Source organism: Oenanthe melanoleuca, chromosome 14, assembly GCF_029582105.1.
Source record: "Oenanthe melanoleuca isolate GR-GAL-2019-014 chromosome 14, OMel1.0, whole genome shotgun sequence".
Taxonomy (NCBI): Eukaryota; Metazoa; Chordata; class Aves; order Passeriformes; family Muscicapidae; genus Oenanthe; species Oenanthe melanoleuca.
Genome location: NC_079348.1, coordinates 2,806,620 through 2,815,478, shown reverse-complemented (window position 1 = coordinate 2,815,478; position 8,859 = coordinate 2,806,620).

Genomic DNA, 8,859 nt, shown 5'->3' with positions numbered 1-8,859 from the left:
AAAGACCCCTTTTTAAGCCAAAGGATTCTGTCAAGCTCCAGTAGTGATGACACACTCACCTGTTAGCAGTATTTTGGTCCTGCAGAAACCTCCACATGTCCACCACTTTCTAAAATAGAGCAGCACTCTAATCAGTATAAGTAGCTGTTTTTAGGCTATTCATGCTTCTTTTTTATCACATGTTGCTCCCCAATTAGCCATCAAAGGTCCTCTTCCAAAAAATGCAACAAACAGTGGCTCAAAGCTGCTCAGCAAAGCATATATAATTGAAATTCCTAATCAATGTTCAAGGTTGTATAAACTCCATGTCTGTTGCAGACTTATCATTTACTATCAGCTTCCTGCTCAGCCAGGCTTTGCCCATCAGCATTTCAGAGTACCCTGGAGGCTTTTAAACAGAAGTGCCTTTGTGTCCACTTCTTTTTTAAAATGTGACACACCCTCCCCAGCTCTGCTTAAAGCATTGAGGATTGTGGGCTTGGGGATTTTCATAGCTTCTAAAATGATTCTAAGATAATTGTCTGAATGTGAGGGGATTCACCATGAGGTTTTTGGGGTACTCATCTCACATGTCCAACTTCTTTGCTTCCTCAGAGGAGCCCAGAGCTTCAGTTCTTCTGTAAAAGAAATTACATGACCCTTAATTAACTTGATACATTTGAAATAGAATAGGATCATGTAAGATAACAAATCCTATAAACCCAAGTGTTTGTCAAAATGTCCCATCCAAAGAGAACTTCTTTCAGCTTTAATTCCAAAGAGAAATGGTATTTCTAAGCAAGCTTGTTGATTAAGAGTGGTGTTCTTTGCATTCTTTCTCTGTGCTCTGGTATCAAACTCTTATCTCCAGCTGTATCCAGTTACTGCTAAGAATGTACCTCTCATTAGCAAAGAAGCTACTGTGCCTGAGAGCTTCAGTTTTATTGTTTATTCCTGAGATCCCAGCCTTCTGAGCCACTGCCAAAGGCAGTGACTTGTTCTGGGATGTCAGTGTGGTTTGTCAATGGCTACATGGTCCTTGGGCAGTGGGAAGAAGAGATCTCTGATATGCAAAATGCAGCTCAGAGTCCTGAGACAGACTGCACAGGGGTTTCTGCAGCCAGAATTTAGTTTGAGCTTCTTTCATTACATTTGTGAAAGATGTGGCCCTTACAGTTGTGATGCTCTTAAAGACAACCCATTGACATGTTAATGAATGTGTAAAAAAGGCCTTTCTCCTCCATACTGTACTGCTAGCAAAGACAATATCTGTGAGAGCAGACTCAGTTATAGACACATGAAACTGGCATATTTTGGGTTTGAAACAATAAGACTTATGCTTGGCCTCCTTTTGAATGTATACCCAGGTGATCCAAAGGGTGCCAGGGGGTGTTAGGCCATGAACTTTGCTGCTTTGGGTTTTTGCATTTGTGTTCTCCTCCATATGTCCAGGCCAAGACACAACTGATCATGCCAAACCTGGCAAAGTAGTTCTCAAGCCCTGTCAAAAAAGTGGGAAATGGAATCAGAGATACAAAAGACAGGCCTAAGAAAATCCCCAATTTCCTGTTGAGAAAAAAAGATTAAATGTCCTTCAGAAGAATATTGAATACTTTTACTCTCTGCCTAGAGTGAAGAAAGGATGGCAAAGGAACCAACTGATTCAGGGAGGTAGAAAAGATAAAGTGCTGCAAAGTAGAAAGGCAACACTATCAAATTCTGGAAGACACTTCTTCAAGAGCAAAAAAGAATAGAGGTTAGAAAGAAAGACATCTCTGGGGAAAAAAAAAAAGCAATGGAGAAAGTACACTTAAAAGGGTATGTCAAGAAGCAAATTAAGCAAGAAAATTTAAACAGCCTTAGCAAATTGAAATATAAGTATGAGAAATATTCACATGAATATGTTCTTGAATCCAATATGAAACTTCTTCCTGCACAAAAGACTGATCTGTGGGTTTGATAAATGCACCTGAAATTAAAGACAAAAGGTAATTGAGCAGCTCAGGATATAGCAATGAGATTAGTGGGACGTAGCAAGTATCAGTAGGAGGATTCATTTTGTTAACCTTAGAAATTAATGACCTGCAAAAAGGAATGTTCAGCAAAACCATCAAACTCACTGACTCAAAACAATAGTCCAGTGAGTGCAAAGCCAAAGAGCCATTAAATTCAGGTGATAAGCAAGAGTGTGGGCAGATAAAAAGTGTATGCAATGAGAACTTTTTACAAGGAAATTCATTTGAGCACAGAAAGGTTCTGGAAATGCACAGTAGAAAAACACAGGTAAAGCAAAAGAACTTCTGTTACTCTGTAATTTGTCATATGAACAATGGTGTTGGTTTGTGCAGTAATTGTGGGGACAAATCAGCCCTTTATCTTAAAAGCAGAGGATAAGGCTCTGTGGTTGAACGGGTCAAGGCTGAATTTTGTCTTTCATCTCTGGGAAGGAGATTACACAGCCCAAGCTGTGACCACACTGTGAAGACACAAGGCCTCTATTGCATTTGCTGGGTGCTGTAGGAGCAGAAGTTTTCTCAGCAAAACAAAGGTGAAGAACTTCATATTTAAATGCTCAGCTTTATTATTAGATTATCAGCCAACACTTCACCTTGATTTTTGTGCCAGTTTCCGTGGAAACTGAAATGCCATCCTGCAGCTGTCAAAAAATTGTTCAGATCCTGCAGATCTCAGCTTTGACAGCACACTATACTCTACAAATGTGGATTTTTGAATTGCAGCCACTAAAACAGGGGGCAAAGAAGTTCCAAAAACTTCTTTCAGAGCTGGGTATACTCATCTCCAGCATGTATAATTCCTACAGCAGCTTGCACAAAGAGAGCAGTCACAGCAGATCATGGAACCATGAAATCATAAAATGGCCTGGGTTGGAAGGGACCTTAAAGATCATTTTGTTCCACACCCCTGCCATGGCTGCACTAGACCAGCCTGGCCTTGAGCATTTCCAGGGATGGGGCATCTACAATTCTGTGTATCCTGTGTCAGGGCCTCAACACTCTCACAGTAAAGAACTTTTTTCTGGTGTCTAAATTAAACCTCTTCTCTTTCAGCTTGAAGCCATTCTGCCTTGTCCTGTCACTTTGTTGTGAAAGTCTCTCTCCACCTTTCCTGTCATCTCCCTTCAGATAAGGGACTCAGGTCACCCCAAAGCCTTCCCTTTTCCAGGCTGGACAACCCCAGTTCTCCTAGTCTTTCCTCATAGCAGAGTTGCTCCATTCCTCTGATTTCTGGACTCATCCAACAGCTCCCTGTCCTTGCTGTGCTGGGCCCCAGGGCTGGGGCAGCATCCCCTTCCTCTGCCTGGTGTTTTATAAACCACTGCAGTTGTGCAACTGTCCCAACTACAGCAGCAGATCATACTAAGCATACTAGCCCAGCCAAATAATTTTCTAATGCATTTACTCACAGCAATGTTGGGAGGCATTAAAGTGATATTATCACTGTTCACTGGAGGCAGAAGGGAGCCCTGCAGAGAGAAGGAGCTTGCTCGAGCACAGGCAGCTGCAAATACCTGCATAAAATTTGAGATTAAAAAGATTATCACCACCTACCAAATCCTTGTCCATTAGAAATAATATAACTTTTCTAATTTTTAATTAACAGTTTAAACTAATTTAAATTAATTCGTTTTATTTAATCATAACTAGCTTATAAATTATAAGCAATGTGTTCTATCACTTTCAGCCAAAATTTAGCATGAGCAGGATTTTAGGGAAAACTATAGAAATCTAAAGTTTTGCTAAGCTAACTTTGATATGCTTCAATGAGCAAGGCCTGGGAGGGAGTGATGTATTGTTGAAATGGGATACAAGAAGTGAAGCATGTATGGACTAGTAAAGAAGAAGATAACAAACAGTATATTTGTGTTGGAAAATCCCTGCTGGAGGAAAAAAGATACTAAGAAGATTAAAAGTACAAATTAGCAGGAATAGTAGAGAAATCCATAACCAAGAGAGGACAGAATACTAATTAATGAACGAATTGTGTGATTTGGAATCTGTGAGCATTAAGCTCTTTGTTTGCTAAAAATATACAAACAAGTGAAGAAGTTTTGTATCAGCATCTTGTGTGGAGGCCAGAAAATGTTGCGGGGCACACAGACACACATCCCCTCTGGAGCAAGAGCAAAGAACAGCTCACTCGGTGGCACTAAGGGCGGTGTCAGGGGGTTTATTTGTCCGGCCCGGAGGGTTTAGAAAAGCGCTGTTCGGTGTTTTTTTCCCTGCGGTGTTCGGTTTTTATTTCCCTGCGGCTCCGGGCCCAGGCCGGGCCCCGCCGCGCACGGGCCGACCGCCAGGGGGCGCCCGCCGCGCGGGGATCGCCCTCAGCGCCTCAGCGACATGGCGGCGGCGGGAACGGGCGGGACCGGGCGGGACGGGCTGAGGGACGGGACAGACTGAGGGACGGGACGGGACAGACTGAGGGACGGGACGGGAAAGGAGAGGACAGAATGAGGGACGGACTGAGGGACAGCACAGGCTGAGGCACGGGACAGGACCAGGTACGGGCTAAGGGACGCACTGAGGGACGGGACGGGACGGGCTGAGGGACGGAATGAGCGACAGGACAGGCTGAGGGACAGAACGGTCTGAGGGACGGGCTGAGGGACGGGCTGAGGGGCAGGACAGACTGATGGACGGACTGAGGGACAGGACGGGCTGAGGGACAGGACAGACTGATGGACGGACTGAGGGATGGACTAAGGGACAGGCTGAGGGACAGGACAGACTGACCGACGGGCTGAGGGACAGTCTGAGGGATGGACTAAGGGACAGGCTGAGGGACAGTCTGAGGGATGGATGGACAAAGGGACAGTCTGAGGGACAGGACAGACTGACGGACAGTCTGAGGGATGGACTAAGGGACAGGCTGAGGAGCGGCCGCCGTCCCGAAAAACAGCGGCGAGAGTGCAGTGATGCCCCGTGCAGCACTTGAAACACTAATCTTACAAAATTAGGATTTTAGTTACCTTGCTGAAAATAATTAAAAGTTAGAAGGGAGTAGTTATCTGAAACTTAAATAATTGACTGTCTGTCATTTTATGTTTTCTCAGCTGCGTTTACAATGGGAAAAGACAAAACTAGTGAGCAGACACAAAGGAACATAGACAATGCAACCAGAAACCCATTCTTTGAAAGACTGGACTATCCCCAGAAATCATTTGTATTATCAGTGATAGAAAAGGTCAGGAGTTTAGGGTGAGGAAGACTCCCCTTACTTCCTCCTTTTAAGACCCCTTCCCACGAAAACGACCCCAGATTTAATTTAAGAAGAATCAATGCTTAATAGCCATTCAAGCTAATTACAATAGGAAGCAGGGGATGGGAGGGGCTGTTATTATGAATATGTATTTGTTTGAGTCCTTTGCCAATAAATAGACTCTGTGATCACCTGTGATTTGGCAGTGTGCATTAGAGGATTACCTCACACTGAATAAACACACACTTTCTCACTTTAAATTGTTAGAGAGTCTTTTGTCCGTCCCAGCTGAGTATCAGTGTTAGACCAACACTCCTATTTTGGTCACACTGAGATCACACTCGGGGTCAGCACTGTGCCGAAATGCTGTGAAGCCCTCCAGGGATCAGGACTCCAGTGCCTTCCTGGGCAGCCTGTTCCAGTGCTTGACAGCACTTAGGTGAAGTAATTTTTCCCTTATATCCAATCAAAACCTTCCTTGGTGCAACTTGAGGCCATTTCCTCTTGTCCCACGACTTTTTAATTTGGAGAAGTCATGATGTCAGTCAGAAGTTTCAATCTACAATGACTTACATTAAGGAAAGAAAAGAAAACATCCCACAGAATAAAACACAGCAGAGTATAAACATTTATGGAAATCACCTGAAGGTGCCCATGACTCCAGTGGAAGGTCTCAGAAACAGGGAAGCAGAAGAAGCAACAAACAGGCACGTTCTGGTTTAATAACTCTGTAAGATTGGTCCTTTGTGGTAATATAAATGAGGACTTTGTCATTTAAGGAATCTTTTCAGACATAATTAAGACACAAAATGAGAATAGACCACAGCAATAAAAGTTCTCTTATCTGATCAAAAGCATGCACTTAATAGCAAAAAAAAATTAATATTATGCCATAGGTTTTTAATGTCTTTTCAGTTGCCTGTCCTCAATCTATTCTTCTTTCATTATATGCAAAGCACTTACAATATTTTGAATAAAATCAAAAAGAAAAAATAATCTACAAATCCAAATGCACTTGCTAATTAAATAGCAATGCCCTTACTTCCATTCAGGCAATCTCGATAAATTACAGTCTTCCCATACTAATTAACTTCAAGTTTAATGGATTTTTCTCACCACCACAAGCTATGTAACAAAACACAACATGCTCAACTTTACAAAAACAAGTCAATATTGAAACTGGTCACTCAAACACGTGTGTAAGTGCAAACACAGGAGGAGCAGCTCCTTGGGGTGGTGGAAGGAGCCTATTAATGCTCTACCCTGTCAAAAAACTGCAAGATTCCACCTATGGATAAAATTATTCATACTCAGTAAATGAGTGTTTCATATCACAGGTCCACCTCCAGCAGAAGTCAGGCATCCATTTCTCACAAATACCTCAGAAAGGACCTGCAATCTGAAGGATCCCTAAGGCCAATCCAGACCACACAGCTTGGATAAGGAGGGAGGAAACTTTCACAGCAAATTGATTTCCAAATAGTCATTATTTTATTCAGGTATTGTTATCTTTTCTGCCCTGTTCTTTCCTTCTCTTTGGCTTGTTAATAAGTAGTGGGGGAAACCTGCTTGCAGACAGGAAGACACCCTGTAATTTAAGTATTCTATTTAATTCTGTAGGAACAACATCAATTTTCCTAATACCGTGTGTGAAATGTGAAAAATCAGGTAAGCAGTACATACATTTTTTATTAACATGAGGACCCTGAACTATTACTAATGAAGTACAGAAAGAAGACAGGAGTCTCAGTAGGAAAATACCATCCATTAAATGTCTCCCTGGGGATCAAATGACACTTACAATTGAAAGACATTAACTACCTTCTACATTTCAATTGGTTACCAGCAGGATGCCTATTTGTAGAGATTTGTGCTGCCTGTTAGTGTTGGATGCCACATTAATATTTTCTGACCTTTGCAGTAGATATTGCCCTTTTTTTCCACAGACCAGCAGCCTGATTTTACCTTTTAAAACTGTTGATCCTGCTAAAGAATGAGCACAAGAGCAACTCTGTGAGTGTGCAGGGGCCTGCTGAAGCCAGTCCACCTGCTGAACATGTTCTAAATGTTTTCTGATACACTTTACCCTTTACAACAAGACTTCCAGGGTTCCTTTTGTAAAAGCATACCTGCCTTTTACTAAATGCCTATCACCAAAGATCAAAAGGCTTTTGAAATATTTCCCCTAAGAAAAGCGAAAAATAAGAACTTAGAAATTCATTCATTTCAAAACTGATTAATCAAAGGCAGCTCTTTGATCAGTAAAGGAAGTCCTTGGTTCCAGAACAATGAGCACTTTAATAGGGAGTGATTGCACCTCTCTGGCTCTGTTGTCCTTGAGGCATGTGTTGGCCTCTCATGGGTGTCACCACCAGGACAGCAAGGCACATCAACTTTTCATTATTGTACCACCTGAAAACTCAACATCTCCTTCCCATGCCTCCATATCTGTGGCCTCCATTTAGCTTCACAGTATGTGGTAATGTTTGCATTAGAGCTCCCTGTGGTTTTATTTACATATATATATATATGTGTGTCTATATACATGTCCTCCTGCAGTATCTACTGCCATTCAAATGAGAAATGTGCAGGGATTTCTTCCTGCAGTGGATTTTATGTGACTCCTATAAAAAAAAAAAAAAAAAAAAAAAAAAAAAAAAAAAAAAAAACTGTAGTCACAAATAGAAGAGATTAAGCAGCAACGTCAAGGTCTGAGAGATTACAGATCCCACATCCACAGATGTTTGCAGCTCCTGACAGTCCTGTGATTTAAGGAGCTGCTCTCCTATGTCACTGCAGGACAGGCAAATGTCTGCCACAAATAATCATCAAGAGATTCTACCTTTACAGATTATTTTTGATCAAATGGACCCTGTTCAATACTTGCCATGCCCACTGCAGAGGTGGCCACAGTTCAGTAACAGGTGAACTGAAACTGTCCTCTGGAGTATGGAATCCTTCAGGACAAGAAGGGGCAATGAGGACACTAAACCATCAGGAATTCACCCCTTGCAGGCTGTTCATTAGGAGTTACTACAAGATTATGGAATCCCAGTGGCTTTGGGGAGAGTCATGGGGCAATAGGAAAGCAGTGGATATACAGTTGTTATTAACAGCCAGCATTCTGCTGGTTTTCACACCACAGACAGAACACAGATACATATATTATGGAAAGGTGAAATAATTCCTGGGGACTGACTGTCATGTAAGGTGAAACAATTCGCAAACCAAGCTTTTAAATTAAAAAAAAAAAAAAAAAAAGAAGATGAAGGAGAAGAAGAAACAAAATTCTGCAATAAGTACATTATAAAGGGACTTTCTGTCCAGAAAGAGATGTAACAAGGCATTGCATCCTTCAGGGAAATATCAAATTGAAGCTAAAAGCATTATAAGTATGAGGCAATTCTACAGCTTTGGAATTTTCTGGGTAACATCTGTGCTTCTGTAAAACATTGATACTCTTGAGAGTCAGTGAGGAAGACAACAATAATCAAGGCCTGTGTACAACATAACATGGAGTATTCAGCAAAGGTGGGTGGGTGCCATGGTTCACTGGCAGTGACACAGCAACCTGATAATCACCCTCTGGAAGCACAAAGCCAATGTGCAGCAAGAGGGGTGTGAATTCACAGCTCAGCTGTCCCTCAGCGCCCGTTTTTCAGG